General features: G+C 32.1%; 2 long non-coding RNA genes across 2 annotated transcripts; one reads left to right on the top strand and one right to left on the bottom strand.

Moving 5' to 3' along the window:
* Positions 1-6,289: 6,289 nt before the first annotated feature.
* LOC128983654 (uncharacterized) lies at positions 6,290-7,756 on the top strand. The gene is made up of 2 exons (XR_008489884.1): positions 6,290-6,377; positions 7,597-7,756. It is a non-coding gene; the product is annotated as an uncharacterized LOC128983654 (long non-coding RNA).
* A 5,765-nt stretch (positions 7,757-13,521) lies between these two features.
* On the bottom strand, positions 13,522-16,025 carry LOC128982989 (uncharacterized). Its single transcript, XR_008489769.1, has 2 exons — positions 15,887-16,025; positions 13,522-13,682 (listed from the first exon to the last, which is right to left on the bottom strand). It is a non-coding gene; the product is annotated as an uncharacterized LOC128982989 (long non-coding RNA).
* Between the last annotated feature and the right edge of the window lie 1,805 nt (positions 16,026-17,830).

Raw genomic sequence — 17,830 nt, 5'->3', positions numbered from 1 at the left:
CCTAATGCAACAGCAGTTTTAATATAACGAAATAAGATAAAATATAAGTTCAGTTTCGCTGAGTCAACAGTGCCGGAAGGTCAAAAGTATAATCTGTTAAAAACAACGATAGTCCTCTCGACGCATGACTTCAATAATTTCGTGTTTTGGTGTACTTAAAGTTGTGCTAAAATTTTGAAATTTGGCACAGAGCTTCTTGGTTAGTCCTACTCGATGACTATTTTGTTGGAACTTTAAACTATTTACCGATCTAATTAATAAAAAATGATTTGTATGGTGAAATAGTTTTAAATCGTGATTTCTAACATGAAAAAGTTAGCATGCGAGATTTTTTTTGTTTTTGGGTTAGAGAGGTTTTGTCTGTGGCAAAGTTGTAGCCAAAAGTGTGATGCGTAAAATATATTTTTTTGAATTTTTTACAATCAGTGGTTCAGTAGATAACTTGGGTTGAAGAAGACGGCAAATTTAGCATTTCGCAACGCATGGAAAGAACTACATCGTACGATGCGACTGCTTAGTGGACTTTTAATTTACAGTTCTAAGGACAAGAAAAAGATGAATATACAGATTACCAGTACATTCATATTATTTATAAAACATCTTTCTGTATTACCAGCTTACATTTTTCACTTATATTAATAAGAATACATCATAAACAGGGTGTTAAAAATAAGCGGAGAGATACTTAACCTAGTAATTCCTTGGGTCAAAATAAACAGAAAATGAAGGATAACATTTTCCAAAATCGTTTCGTTAACCAGATATCCGCCATTTTGTATTTTTTACATACAAATATTTAGCCTATCTTTACACGTTTCCAACCGATGTTTATGAAACTTGGTATGTATGTTAAGGTGAGAGACCCATGTTATAAAAAAAGATTCATCTCAAACGATTCACCCTAAAATTTCAAAATTTAACACTTAACTACAATATAATATAGTTTACTACACCACAATATTTACGTATCACCATAAATCTTTAATAAAATAAGACGTTCACATTTTTAAAATCCAAAGTAAATCAATATAATCTTTCTTTTTAGAAAAATATAGTACAAAAAATAAGGCGATGTTAAAATAACGACAGGCGAGTTTCGATCTGGTGTTTCAAGTTTGAACCTAGGAGGATTTAACACTAATTAACATTAATGTTTAATCCTCCTAAGTTTGAACTAATTGAGTGGAATATATGAAACCGAAGGGGGGAGATAGCAACAAGTGCACTAGTAATTACTAGTGTCAAATTAAAATTTGATGGATTTAACCAAAACCTTTTCTATTTCACTTATTTTCAGCTGTTAAATTTCAAACGATACGTTTTAGCTAGATCATTAACATTATTATCATCATCATCGTTTGAGTTTGGGTTTGCGGCAATCCTTATATATTAAAACGAAACAGGGTTTTTTTATTTCACGATTCTGAATCAACCACTTGACGGATTTTTATGATTTTTGTGTTGAAAGGAAGATCATTTTGAGAACTAGGGAATGTCGAAGCCATAATTTTAGTTTAGGGTTTCAGTTTTTTAGAAATTAAGTTTTAATTTTCAAAAAGTCTAGCAGCCGACGGACGAGTTAAAGTCGTTTAATTTAGTGGTGGTTTAACTAACAGCTGGTTTCTAACTGTCATTGAAATGCTTATGTTACAAGTTGTTTGTATACAAAAATATTGATCGTCAGAGTTTGCCTACACACTATTTTACTTTAAAATGCAGTTTATTTTCTACCGTAAAAGATCTATGTTATCAGGAGATTGTGTAATTTTGAACTAAACATTTTAAACGTATAATCAAGTTTTGTCATAAATAATGCAATCCGTCTAAGTATAAGTGCTTAATCCTTTAGGATATAAGTGGTTTACGTGTTGATACATTTTTTTCTAGATGTTTGTATATAAGTATGACTGCATACAGTACACATTTTATTCGTAATGAAAATATCAACCGTTGTAGTAGGTCTCCAGAAAACCGACCAGTAAGCTGCAGGGTGTCAGTAGAAACCAAAATCGATTCATACCATATCATAACTATCCCAGTAGTACTGTATGATTCTGAAACTTGATAAAGGGGTACATTCCAAAAGTAGACCAAAAGGCTCGGTCTCGGATGGGCTGGGCAGGCTTTGCGTGGCGGAGAGAAGATACTTCAACTTTTAAAAGTGCATTCCAAGGAGTACTACAAGGTAGACGACCACTTGGAAGACCAAGTAATGAAAGATATATCTTCAGACTGGTATCTTCCTGTCATCCAGAAATGGCAGGGGATTAAAGAGAACTGGAGGCCAGGATCATTTTAGAGGTTTCAGTGGCCAAGGTGGTAAAATAAGGTACGGTAAGTGATAGTAGGCCTATGCAGTGGAAGGTGGTATGTAGCTACTATACTCAAAGCCAGTGTGTGTGAATCGGCCACCAAGTTGTAAACTAGCTGTTCTGAATCATATTCAGTTTTAATTTACTACTCGTTTTCCGTACGTAGGACGGGCCAACAGCTCGTGTATTTTTATAAATAAAACCTTTAATTTGATACCTACCAAACTTGACCTCTGCTGCTATTAATTGACTGTATGGACTATTAATTAAAAGCTGTGTCTAAGGATTACGTCGGCCTTAGTCACTAACAGGACAACAAGATCGCTCCATTCATCACACACTCAACTCCATTTATACTTGGCTTAAAATGCATACATTTGTATGGTCGCCATTTCAAAAACAGGTAAAATAGTATTAAAATTATATAAGAATTTTGTCTTAGCCTTTGTGATCCATCCCCCTTAAGGGATAAAAAAGTGATAATAGCTCAAGACAGTAGATGTTTATGGCTATTATTGATATACCAAGTCTCACTACTTTATCTATATTGTTAAAAAAATATAGCAAATCCAGGACTTTTCAACTATACTGTATAACGCCAACACGAAATTTTTCCGTTGAACTCCTCCGCATTTCTTAGGCGATTTTGACCATTCATGTCTCAAAGAAAGGGCGTGTCACGTACATTAGCAAACCAACCTTACATTTTTAAATCCCTTGGGCTCAGCCCCAGCGGCTCATGTTATGAACCCATGTTATGCCTATGAAGAACATATTGATTTTTTTATATTATGATCAGCCCAATTAATTGCTGTTATGCAGTTCAAGGAAATAATGTAGATTACATTATTAACATGTTACTGATTTGTTTGAAATACTATATTTACTATTTCAATTTGGGTTTGCTGGATAATTTAATCCATTTTACCAAACAATGAGACAAACATGTAATGCACGAAATCAGGTGGTTCTTAAGTATGTGAAAAAATGTATCGCTATTCAAAAACAGACGAAAAACTTGTAAACATATTCTTGACAACGGGTGTAACCATGTAACATGGCTACATTCAATGACAAACGTGGACAACCTTATACGAGTGTGAGTAAGTCCGAAAACAACTCTAAAAAACAATAAGCAATAAATTGCAAGAACCGTTGCTTATATCATTGGGTATACACGTATCCACTGACGTGTATACTCAATGCTTATATCGAACTGTTATATGTACATCGTGAGTTGTTCCATTAGTTGTTCCATTTAGTTGTGTCCATTAGTATAATATTTTAGTTGACTCTTTAAGTCGGCGGAAATTGTGACTGTTATTACCCTTGAAATAATGTGTGTGTAGTACTTTGCAATCCTACCAATGCTTATATAATCATACAATTACAATTTTCTGGTTAGAATATGTCGCATAGAGTGGTGACTACTGTATCTTTTTGGTTTGCTTGTAAAACAGAATCAACAGAGATTTTCCATCGACTTAAACAATACGATACTCCCAAATTGTTCATTGCAATAACAAAATATCACACAGTTTGATGAATATTTGTGTGTAAACCACATACAGTACACCTTTATGTATTTTACCTTTTATTTTTCCAAGACTTTATAGAAAATCACGCATTACGTGATCAGTGAAGAAAGGCTGTATCCCATGTGTTTTATAGGTAAAGAAGACAAGGGCGGTCCTAGACATATATTTTGGGGGGGTCACCGGGGGCCTGGGGGGTATGGAATACCCCCCAAAAAGGAGCGGGGTCCTGGGGTTCCCCCCGGGAAAAATATATAAATAAATAAATATAGGCTATACAGGGTGATCAACTCAAGGAGGCCACCATTGGGATATCGGAAACGGTAAGAATTAGAGAAAACTTAAAATGGAAGACATACCTTTACTTTTTGTGGCAGTTAAAAAAATGCTTTTAGTTTTTTGAAATTCAGCCGCCATTTTCCAAAATGGTGGCCAAATTTGAAATTTCTTATCGAACACCCTATATTTTATCATATTTTCGGACATAATAGGCAATTTTAAAACTTTTTTATCCTTGACACTTTTTCGATAAACCCACTCGTTTAGGAGTTACAGCCTATGGAAAAATGACTTCCGGTGTACATATTACATCATGTAGCTCCTAAACAAGTAAGTTTATAGCAAAATGTGAAGAGTAAAAAAGTCTTACAATTGCATCCACATTCCAAAAAGACCATAAAATTCATTAAAAATATGAATTATATTATTAAAAAATGGCGGCAAACTTGAAAAGTGGAAAACTGTTTATTTTATAGTCTTTATGGAATGTAGATGCAATTCTATGACTAATTTACTTTTTGCAATTTTGCTCTAAACTTACTCGTTTAGGAGCTACATGATGTAAAATGTACACCGGAAGTAATTTTTCCATAGGCTGTACTCCTAAACGAGTGGGTTTATCGAAAAAGTGTCAAGGCTAAAAAAGTTGTTAAATTGCATATTCTATCCGATAACATGATAAAAAAACTAAAATCATATTTTTAACTGCCATAAAAAATAAAGGAATGTCCCCCATTTAATGGTTTCTCTAATTCTTACCGTTTCCAATTTCCCAATCGTGGGCCTCCTTGAGCTGATCACCTTGTATATATGAATTAGAACGGATGGTGTTTTTGGCCTCTTGGGACCTCAAAACGAAAAATTAAATCTGTCCCGGGTCCAGGTGTTACCATAAGTACTACGGTAATAGCTTATTCCCTATATGGGAAATTCGCCAAAAACCTAATAGTTATATGGAACAATATTACATTCAACCAGCTGTTAGTTAAAACAAATTATATGGGACTAAAACAAATCGATGATTACAAAGATTACTTTAAAAAATAATTTGAACATCCTACTATTTTACTATGCAAATTTAATTAATCTGCCATCATCATACCTAAGAATTGAATGCATCAATGGTCAGCATTACACATAGTATAAATAAGTCAACTCTAAATATGTCTTTAAATTTGTTTCCAAATGCTGAATTTGTGTCACAAATGCTGAATGTTTACAGCTGTTATTTTAAGCAAATTATATTGTACTAAAAGCTGGCTTAGAAGGTTAGCGTCGGCTGCTAGACTTTTTAAAAATTAAAACTTAATTCCTAAAAAACTGGGACCCTTAATTATAATTATGGCTTTGACATTCCCTAGTTCTCAAAATTATCTTTCTTTCAACACAAAAATAATGAAAGTCCGTCGACTGGTTTGATTCAGAATGTGAAAAAACCCCATTTAGTTTTAATAATATATATGATAGTTTGGACAGGTTTCAAACCTTCCGAGGCGTAATACATTTACACAGTTTATGTTTAGACTACATAATAACTCATAAAATATTTCTAAAATTAAATGGATCTTCTTTTACAAACGTATATAATAACCAGAAATTTTCAGATCGTCCTTGCGTGTATTTCATGCCACAAATTTTGACGAAAGGCTTTTTACATAAACTATCCCTATTTACAGTGTTGACCAAACAGTTGGCAAGAAGCATTAATAGATAAGCTATGTACCAAATATGATAATTTTAGCTCTATTCTAATTATGACAAAACACGAAGTAACTAAAAGCGAGTTTTGTTGGTGTAGTAAGCGTTGCAGGAGGTCTACTTTACACTGAATCGACGTTCACTTTTATTGCTTTTGATCTTCCGGCACTGTTGACTCAGCGAAACTGAACTTGTATTTTACCGTATTTCGTTATATTAAAACTGCTGTTGCATTAGGTCAAATTCCCAATAAGTCAATTGCTTTAACATAGACCACGTTTTTAGCTCGGACTGTACTATTTGACTTACTGGGACTTTTGATCTACAGACACTGCAAACATTGTAGTTTTTGACCTAGCGGCACAGGTATAAATTATTTGATCTTCCGGGACTGTTGACTTTCAGCAACATTCCCTATAAGGCTCAGCTCTCAGCTGACTGCCACTGTATCAGATATTTCCTTCAACGAAACATCAGACTACTATTATCATGGGCAAGGAGAGGACCAACGTCAACATGACCGTCGTCGGCTACTACTAGACTCTCTCATCAGGTAGTTATTTTTACTTTGAACAGTTTCAATAATTATACGTTAGCCTAGCTTTAAAGATTTTTTTTCAAACTAAGAGGTCCGATAAAATTTTTTTCCTGAAACCAAAGGCGTATGTATTATATTTTATACAGCAGATTTAAATATTAAAATTTTCTCTTCAGTGTCCTCTCCGTTGCGAAGCACGGGTACAGCATCTAGTAATTAATAAACAACCAGCAGTGGAACACTCAAATTTAAAATAACAGTACACATACAATTTTATGAAAATACAAAAATCATGTTTACTGTAATTTAAAACCTAAGGATAATCTACATAATTATTTTTACTAGAGGTCGTCCATTGGTCGAAAACTCGACCAAAAATATGTAATGTGCAGACTTCTCTCTTTTAACCCCATGCTGTAAATAACACATGTGATTGGAATTTCTTACATTTGTTTTGATTTTCTGTTTTGTATTTCATGCTGGTGTCAAGTCAAGGCTAAAAAAGACCTAATTTCCAACCAATTAGGCTCATTTTATTTTTTTTTATTTTAAATTAATTTTTGTGCTTATTTTTGAACTTATTTTAAATTTTAAAGGGATTCCGCTCATATACAGGAAATATCTTTCTAAGAATATGCTTAGATTTCCCCTGTGATGCACAGGAGCTGAGAAAAAATGTTTTCAAGAAAAATGCTTGCCTATTAATATAGATTTTACTTACATTAGCTCATAATTAATTGTTTTAGTCAAATACGTAATAATAGCGATAAAATAATAACATTCATAACTCTAGGGTGAATAACGAAAGCGTTGGTAAATGCATGGGGTTCAGAACAAATGCTTAACCATTAATATAATTTTATAGTTTGTTTCATTTACCATGTGCTTAAAGTTCTTGCTTTCTTAAGTGTTAAACTAAGTTAGCACACATCAAAAAATTAAACAAAAACTGTTTGTGTATTTGTTTGTATCTCGAATAGTTATTTGATACCAAACGAACAGCAATGAACACATTGTGGTTTTGAACCCTTATATTAAAATTAGGCTGTTAGTGCTTTACAAAAATACAACAAGTAAAGCATTCATCGGTTGAGCGGGTTGAGCACATTCATTTCATTAAAGAGACCAATGAATTCAAACTCTCAAGCTCACTTCTTATTTTTAGTATTTGAACTGTGTTGGTTATTGCTTACTTGAGTCAAACGATTAATTTAGTAATACTCTCCTGTTCCAGATGATGGAGGGCTAGTGCAACACGGACACGTCTCGGCTTCTGTACACGGACACGACTTGGACACGGACAACACGATGCAACGAGAACAACCCCAAAAAATACACCTCAACAGTTTAATTAATGTTCGCAACTTTCAAATAAATAAAAATTTACCGTATTATTTCTTTGATTTTTTTATTTAAGAAACTATTAGCTAACCGAATTAACCTTTTTAATATAGTCTGTTATTTATCAAATGATTTATAAATTAATGATCATAGTTTAAAGTCATTGCTCATTGTAATATAGTGTATCCCTATCGTATATCTTTATTATTCACAGATCCACAATTTAAATAAGAAGCCACAATGAAGAAAGTTGATAACTGTAATTTACAGATTATACAGTTTTTTTCTTTTTAAAATAATATGCCATGTCAACCATATTTTGCAATAATCTCTAAAAAAATAATGTTAAAATAATGGGTAGGCCTTCCCAAAACTTAAATATAAAGTAAAATTTCCATGCTGAAAATATATTTGCATTCCACATAACTATATTTTTTTACTTTCCCACCTTGAATTTCAAACAGAGTGTATCCGTATATTTGGATCTTAAAAACAGCAATGTGTTCATATTATAACTTTCCTCAGTATGTTGGAAGCAGTTAAAAGTGCTTCAGTACACTAAAAAAGGAAGACTGAAATGTTAAAAAATAGATTTAGTTTAATATATGTATAGGGGTTTCTCTTTTGTTACTCAACTGTTACATTTATCAAAGTAATAACAAATAGCAGCTAACTAACTGGACAAATGAGTCAATGCACTTTGTATGGTTTAAAACACTTTAATTAGCAAGAAGAGTAGTACAGTGTACCTAATCATTTGTTTGTAACAGTGATTCTTTTAATCAATCACATACTGTACTACACCTAACTCTCGCCTAGTATGCAATCCAAGGTATAATCTTATTCGGATAAGTTCACTTACAGTGCTCAACGGATTTCATAATCCAAATACATAAAGTTCATCAGTAATGTATAGTTTTCTACCTTAATTAAAACCTGAATGAAAATATAGAAAACATTAAACCTTTAGCTTAAAATGTGCCATCTTACTGGTATATTCAGTTTCTATATATTGTTTTCCACATGTATAACACGATCTGTTGAGTTAAACATTATACAAAAACTAGGTGTTACAAATATTCAAAGTACTCTTTTTACACTACTTTGTCAGATTAGTATTCATTACATACTCCATTGAAATAAAATTCATACAACCTTTCATCGAAATAAACTGCCAAAGTGGCTGTCCTTTTAAGGTAGGTCTTGGAATGGAATTATTATTTAAATCTAGGCGTTTTAGTAAATATCTCAATTCAGTGATATAAAAATTGTCGATAAATATCAGTTGTATTATACAAATTGTTTATGGATAAACTGTAATTCCGTAGAAATAATAAACTAAGAGAAATGTTATTACCTCAAATAATAGAAAGAAACAATTTCCGTTCAAGCTGGATTGTTAATTAGTGTAATGTTCGAACTACTCGAGACATAAATAATCCGCGTTTCTCTTTCTGCAGAAGTAGACTGTCTGATATGACCTTTCACGGATAATGAACAATAAAAAGCTTCTAAGGCAATCAGGGTTTAAATAAAAATTTCATAAAATAATGTTTTTGCTGAAGATATAGAAAGAAGGCTAAGAAGCAAAATGGAAGCTGAGGCGAAGGGGTTGAAAGCTCAAACAATGACAAATATTTGGCCGAGATTTTAATGTGGGAAGTGGTAGGGCGGAGCGGCGTGATTGGTGTGTCTCGCGTCGGTGCGGTGGAGAGGACCAATGGGAGCTCAGCGTCGCGTCGGCACGAAGCGCCGCGGCGTCCCCTGGTACTGTGTCTCCGTCACTGTATCTGGGCCAGCTCACGCTATCACAACACATCAACTTGCTGTTAGGACTTCATTTTGAACTGATAACGAAATTAATTTAGTTTTTACAACTTTTATTTTGAGATTAAACTTATCATTCACAATAAATTGTCGACACCAATATCACAAAAAAATTATCGATACAACAAATTAGCTGGAAATATAACTCCTTATAACAATCCCTTTTGCAAACAATGTGGTGCACCGGTATTGTTGATTTTCTGTGAAAAAGTTAACAACATGTGGGAAAAATTACAAAAATTTAACGAATACCGGTATATCAAATCTTTAACATTGCATTTTTTGTATTACATGTTTGGGCTGTTTGGTGGGATCGATATTTGTTACATATTTATAGTTTTTATTCTTTATTATGTATTTTGTAAAAAAGTAAAGCTTAGCATAACACATTTTACATATCGTAAATATCTCTATTGGAACCTACATACTTGTTAAAAGTATGTATACAAAATTGTAAGTGTAAAAAACACAGGTAGGTTTTTGATCACGTAGCTAAAGAGTTATCCAGTGTGCACCACATCGTTCTTAAGAAAATCTTTCATAGGTTTCAATGGGTTGAAAGGGTGAATGTCCCATTAAGATTAAGCGTTCTATCGTCTTTAGGTAGCAACAAGTTTATGAATAACTTAATCATAATTGTGTTTTGTGCAACTGCTTGAGTGTTTTATATTTTAAGGTTGGCTTTGGATTCTTCGTTGATTACTAATCACTGAGTTAATAAGGATCTGTAATTTCCTCTGTGTTATACGGCATTAGTACTTTATTTAGTTTTGACTTTTTTATGTTCAAACGGAATCTAAACAGTTACCAAATAGAGGGAATGTTACTCTTGATCTCGAAGTTATTAACCCTTAATTTGTATTGATCGATATCGATTGAGATTGGACTGCAGACCTCTAACCTTATCCTGACATCACAGCATCATTTAAATATATAGAATAAGTATACTATAGTATATATATACTAAGTATATAATTTACGAATACCACAGGCGTGACCAAGTCATGTGGCCTAGATAACGTAGGAGTAAGACTGAACGTTCTTATCAAGATCACTTAATTGGAACTACTTTACATTAATGAAGCATGTTGGAACATTGGAGGATGCGTTGCTCGTTGCAGGTGTAGGCGGAAATGCCACTATTTAAATTCAAACTTCCACAAAAAATGTAAACTATGTTTACCGAGGTTAAGACATATGGAATTACTTGTTATCATTCTCACTCGTATTAAAAATAATTGTTACTCTGTATGAGACTACATTTCATTTTAAATTAATAAGCAAGGGATAACTGATGACTTTCAACGTCAATATAAACTGTTTTCAAATGTTTTAGGTTTAATTTTTTTAACTTGGATGTTTCCGTTGTAAAGATTAAAAATAGCTGACGATTAATATATTGGGACACCTTTTATACTTGAAAGCAACGAGAACTTCAGCAAAATAAAATTGATCTAAAATTTAAAAAGCGGTACCCTTTTTAATATTTTTTCTCCCACCAACTAATGTCGAACACTTCAGTCAAATCCCTGTCTCGAACCTATACTATATTGTATCCAATAGTCAATGATTGTAGTTAAGCTTATAAATGTCCGTTTGACATTCAGGAACAAATAATTTAGTTTTGCAAGTTATGCGATCGTTATGTAAAATAAAATAAAAACTTCTTATACCTTCTTATACGCTTCTTGTTTCTTGAGAGTGTCAAGGAACCTTTAACATATAATAACGTAATAATATATACCATGCTAATACTGTTCTTTTCTTAACCCAGATACCGCTTGTCTTTTGGCTATCAATTAATAATAACTCACTATCGACTTTAGATACTAACACCAACAGGATGTAAACAGAACCTTTACTATAAAAACTGAATCCTTTTTTATAGAATGAGGCCAATAACTTTAAACACACAAATATTCCAGCTAATAACGATATATTGTCGAAATTCTAAATAGAATCTCAAACACTGCATATCATGCGTTTTAAAACTCAATCCATACGATGATCTATATGTTGATTTATCCATATGAAATGTAAGAGAATATTTTATGTAAAACTGTTTAGTGTAGAATCAAAATTCATAACAGCTTTTTTGTTGTTGGAAAATACAATTCAGTATAGTAAAAACGTTCTGTAGTTTTAGTGGTAGGATATAAACAGGCATAAATATATAACACACATATTTAATTATAAATGTGGTAAAAAGACGCCCCTCCTATTTCGACATAAATGGACAGTAGAGATGCTAAGTTATTTACATATAATTTAAGATATAGTTCTTATTAAAATTATCATTACAAACTTATTAGTCTACTATGTCTTACAGGCAATGGAAATATCACATTAATATAGAAAGTAAATTAATAAAAAAATATATACATATATTTTAGTTTTTTTCTTGTTACTCTGTAATGTAGGTAATGATGTATTTCTGTCTTGTATCTTTCTGAATAATGTATACTTAAATCGTATTGAATCTAAAAGAAAGAAAATCGTCACTTCAAGCTTAAATAATAATATAATTAAATTAAGGACTAACGTAAAAATACATAATATATCCTTTAGTACAGTAGTCTTGTTTCTTGAAATCGAGCTTTTCAGTGCAAGAACTCAATAATTTTCATAAAAGGTTTCTGCGTGTTTACTTGACACTAAAGGGTGCCAACACCACCTTTCTACTATGACTTTCTACTACTGTACTACTGATTTTTAAAACCTATCGATAAACACAAAGTTGTAAGGTAGGTAAGATTGTTTAAGAGAGCAAAATTGTGTAAGATTTTCATTAAACTCCATCCAAGACATGTAAATGATCGACATCATCTGAAAAATGTAAGGTAAAAATTACACTTAACTTGTTACATTCCTTGGAGAATCAAAATAACCAATTATACTTAAGGAATAAAACATATTTTGGTATATTCGCAGTAATCATTAGCTACACAATTGTTTAAACAGACCCGTGTGGATTTTATTCTAGTCAAACAGTGACCTAGATTTTGATTAGTTTCTCAAACCCAGAACGTTCCTGGGTTGAAACGTCTCAGAGTTTGGCTTAAACAGTTTTACAAACTAGCTTCTTTGTGTCGGCAGCTTATTACCTTTAGCTTAAAAATCTCCGAAGTAAAATCAAACGTCTATTTACTTTAATGAAACAGTAATGTGTGTCTTGGGGGTGGCGAGGCCCCGCCCCCGGGTGCCGCCCCTGTACCGCCTCCACGTCTGCCGCCGCCGCCGTCGTCTCACTAGCGTCGGTGTGTTGAATCGGAATGCACGCCGTCGATCTACCGCACCCCACTCATAGGAGAGCCGTGAGTAACTGTTATGTTGCTATTCAAGTGGTTTGTTTATTTTTAATGACACATTTATAATTAGTATATCATATTTAGGAAACAAACATGTGAATTTACTTACAACAAAAATCTAGAATAAAAAATTACCTAAATTAATGTAATTTGATTTAAGTTTCTATTTGAGTGTAATAGGTTTAGTTATAATTTTCAAATACTGGATAATATGCTTTAAAACTAGGTTTAATTGATCCGGCTCAACATGCTAACCATCATTAAAACTAACCAACAAAACCAAGTTAATACGAATTGCTATTTTATTTGTATTACCGTTTACGAATTATGTACATAAAAATATAGGTTTAACATTTTGTAAGAGTCAAATTGACATTGATCAGAACATGATTTAATTCATACCATTCTCTATGATAGTTCAGAAATGAATGAATTAATAAAAGAAACTGATATAGTATGATCATATTTTTTTGTTTTCCTTTTTTTAAGATTTTTAGTGGCATACAGTAAGGCACAAAGATTCAATATAAAACTCTACCTTGGGCTGTAACATTAAATCCTCCTCGTACACATTAACAAACCCCAAACAACACGATGAGGAAGGTACAACATACTCTTAATTTTCAATCATGTGAAAAAAATAGTGAATAGGAAAAGAAAGGAAGGAACAAAACTAACCATGGTTGTATTGCTGTAAATTTAGATTCATTTATTGGAGTGTATACAAAATAATTAGTAGTATTGTAGTCCTAGGGTTATTCGCATAACATCGTGTTGTCCGTGTCCAAGTCGTGTCCGTGTACAGAAGCCGAGACGTGTCCGTGTTGAACTAGCCCTCCATCATCTGGAAAGTAACAGATTTCTTAGTTAAAAGTTATGGTAAATTATCCAAAAACATTATTTGATGACATTGTGTACTTATCTCTTAAAAAAGGTTTGTTTTCCGTAGGGAATGTAACTCCTGCATATATGACAACTAAACGATATTTTACCTATTAAAATGACGACTCAAATTTAAGGATGGACTAGCTGTTACCCGGGCTTCGCCTAAGGACCCACTAGATAGACGTTTTTCTAGTGGGGCCTTGCTTCACCCCGTTTGACTTCATAAGTATTAATAAAACTATTGATTCGTTAAGTTAAGCTAAAATTAACAAAATAGAGTATAGTAATACAAACAAATAATCAAACCTGATTTCAATAAGGTAAATTGAAAGAATAACATACAAATAAGTATAGCTGAGGTATTTTTAACATCAAGTATAAGGAAAGTTCCGTTTAGAAAGGAAGTACGACCTTTAAGGGCAATTTATGATATAAGTGTTAGTTTTGCACAAGGTTTCTCGTCATGACGAACATTTTAAGTATATGGTTTATGGGGGTGTGACTTGTAGTTTTCTCAAACGTTCATAGGTACTTTGCAATTTATATACGAATTCGATCATTTAACCATTATACTTTTAATTTTGTATTCCATTTTTAACACTTTGCCTACCGGCCGTCACACTCAGCTGTATGAGGATTGTTGTGAGACGTGGTAGTGAAGGGGATAAAACTTACAGTCTCTGCTTTACTTGTCTTGTGTCTAATATAAATGAAAAGAACATAACGTATGGTGTGTACACTTCAATATTAATTCCATACAACTGTTATCTTTGATACGTTTTTCATGGCTATTTGACGTTATTGAATGATAAGAACTTTAAAATATAAAAAGCTGCAAAGTCAATTTAACTATAAAGTATTGTTTTATGATTGATTTTTTGAGAGTTATATCCCCATCAAGATTGTCTAGAATAGTACAATGGCGTGTAGTATATATATATATATTATATTTTAAACTTCAATGGAATAGAAAATACTTGAATACTTATTTACATTCCAACAAGACTTATATTTTACATTTGCAATGTATATTCTAGAAATATACAGTATATCACAATACATAATTTTTTTGAAAACAAAAACATTCCGTATCTATACATATCCTAAGATTGAGACATTAAACAATTTTAATATAATTTTATTTTAAAAGTAACAACTAGGTTACCATAATATTTACCTAGCTAGTTAACATTAAGATTTAATTTAAACCAACCCATTTCTTTAAACTTGTATGGTAATTCTTTTGAAAATAAGAATCTTAATAATCACAAAATTCATTTAAATGTAAATATTTCACATCAGTAAATCACCCTGCCTTTTGAAAAAATATCATGGGGAAAAAGTACTGAAATGCTAGGTTTTGCTATAAGTAACCGAGTTTTGTGAGAAGTATTGAATCGTTAGGAGCAAAAAATTATATAAAAAACCACTAACACACTTTTTGTCGTTAGAAATAATCTATCAAATAAAGTCAGTTAACATGTCTTGTTACAGGCAGTTATCTTTGTCACGGTTATAGATCTTTGAATGATTTGTCGAGTCTGTGATGTATGACTACGGGAAATGTCTAACAATCGCCCTAAAATATCAAACCGAAACATATTGGCTGCTAACGAAACCTTTCTTGAAAACAAATAAAACTAAATTATTATTAACTAAATTAAATATTTCATTTAATTTATTAAGTTAATAATATGAACAAAACTTTTGTCTCCCGCGCATAGGTTTGGTTTTAGTAATATTATAGTTTAAAAATTCTTTCCGTCTCGTTATGGGAAAATGTTATCTGGAAATTTAACCCGTGTCTAAATACTGTAATGTAAACTAGGCATATAATGATAATGTCGATAAAGCTTATAAATCCCGACAAGTAATATATTATTTATAAAGAAACTACATAATTGCTAGCAAACCATTATTAACTGCCAATTTATTTTATATTTGTTTCCTTAACCTTATTACTCAGTATTAGAACCGATGTTTATCTGTTGTAAAGTTTATTATTTGGCTTTAACTTGCTTAACTTTATTTTAACTGTACTTAACTCTAGAACATAGATAAAAATCTAAATAGTATTTGCCATCAAAATTGAAATATGACACATCTAGATGGACACTATTTTATTTTATGCATTTACATTACAGTTGAAGAGTAAATACTTACCTGATGTAAGAGTCTAGTAGTAGCCGACGACGCTCATGATGACGTTGGTCCTCTCCTTGCCCATGATAATAGTAGTCTGATGTTTCGTTGAGGGAAATATCTGATACAGTGACAGTCAGCTGAGCCTTATATACCCACACTGACGTCTCCATTGACCAATCGGAGGACTTTGCTTTAGCCGATCAAGGTCCAAGAGTCTGTTAATGGTGTTATCAATGTTGGTATTAAATGGTATTGCATTCTTGTTTGTGCATCACATTCTTGTGTAGGAGTGGCGATTTGATAACTGTTATTTTATATGATGATTTTGTTTTTGCTTGAGGAATAGTTCACACAGTCGCATCGTTAACTTCATTATTCATCTACATAACGTGAAACACAGTTTTAGTATACACCACAAGGCATGACAAATCAACATCGTCCTTTAAATCCCACATTGATACGATCAGTTGAAATTTAAATAAACTAACTTCAAGGAAGAACATATTATAAAGTATGATAAAAACAATTTTTGGCAATTCTTCCAAAGCTGGATTTAAAAATAACATCTACAATTTTTCTTTTTTGAAAAACAACTTTTCTATCTTTGTAACCCCCAGATCTTGCCCATATTCTCTGCGAAACAGCCTCAATCTCCATATACCTAAGCATTCTACCACTTTTTTTAAAAATCATCTAAATTATAACGGAATCCTGCTCTTCAATGCTTTGCCAAATCATCTAAAAATTGAGTCAAACTCTGTAATTAAATAAATTCCGGGAAATTAACAATATCTAAATGCTACTACTGTGTCCCTGAGTTTACTGCTGACGGGCAGTCATGGGCCTAATGAGTGCATTTCCAAACAAAATGTAAAATGTAAACCAAATATGAATAGCTTATGGCATGTAGGATAAGGAACTTTGTATATATTTTACGTATAACTGTAATTGACGTAACCAATGCTTGTAACGTATGTAAATCTGATTAAATAAATGACTTATGACTTATGGCTTTCTACTACTAATTATCATATGGAAGCAGACAGTCTTAGTTTTGGCTGAAAACCGCCAAATCTAGCCAAAATTGAGAAAACTTTGAATGGTCGGATTCAACCAGAAAAGGATAATTAAGCATACTGATAGTTTATGATACATATATATTGATTATATATGATTGTATACACAATGCTTTCCAAACACATTATAATTATATTATTCTATTATTGGAATGTAGAATTGCAAGCATACTAAGATTGGATTGAGAACAGAGAACACAAGTTTAGCAGGGCGAACACATCTAATGGATTCCAATAAAGCAATAAATAAAAACAATGTTTATAATTTAAATAAATCTATTTCATCAATTAAAATTATTATCAGGTAATCTCAGAACTATTAACATCTATAACAAGTTTCATAAGTAAAGATGTGGACATTACATACAATATCCTTTGGATCTGTATTTTTTCAATGTTTGCTTGTAAATGTAATCTGGAGATCCCACAGTTCTGGTTAAGCCCGAACATTCAAACATTCAAAATGTTCTCAATCTTGGCTAGATTTGGCTGTTTTCAGCCAAAACTAAGCCTGCCTGAATCCATATGATAATTAGTACTGTAGTAGTAAATTTAGCAGATGTAGTTTTTAAAGCCTGATTTGAAAGAGTTGCAAAAATAGTTTTTAACATACCTTATATGTTTTGTTTTCTTATATTTTCTATGAACAGGACTACGTCTTTTCTACATTCAATTATTTAAAAACATTGCCAGAAGTAGATGTTTGAGCGTTTCCGGCGTGTATTGCTCGTCATAATTTTCTACTAATATCAGGAGGTTTTTGAGCATGTATCCTGAAATTGTCCTTATTATGGCACTGTGAATTAGGTACTTTGTTGTAAAACTAAAACGAAAAAAAAACTGTTTTAGGCTTACTTAATTGGGCAATTATCTACCCTACGGATAT

The sequence above is a fragment of the Macrosteles quadrilineatus genome, unplaced genomic scaffold (genome assembly GCF_028750875.1).
Source record: "Macrosteles quadrilineatus isolate MER2022 unplaced genomic scaffold, UCM_ALF_1.0 Scaffold_1__1_contigs__length_201487025, whole genome shotgun sequence".
NCBI classification, from domain to species: Eukaryota; Metazoa; Arthropoda; class Insecta; order Hemiptera; family Cicadellidae; genus Macrosteles; species Macrosteles quadrilineatus.
Note: the sequence above shows the minus strand (reverse complement) of the source record. Positions and strands in the feature narration are given on the sequence as shown.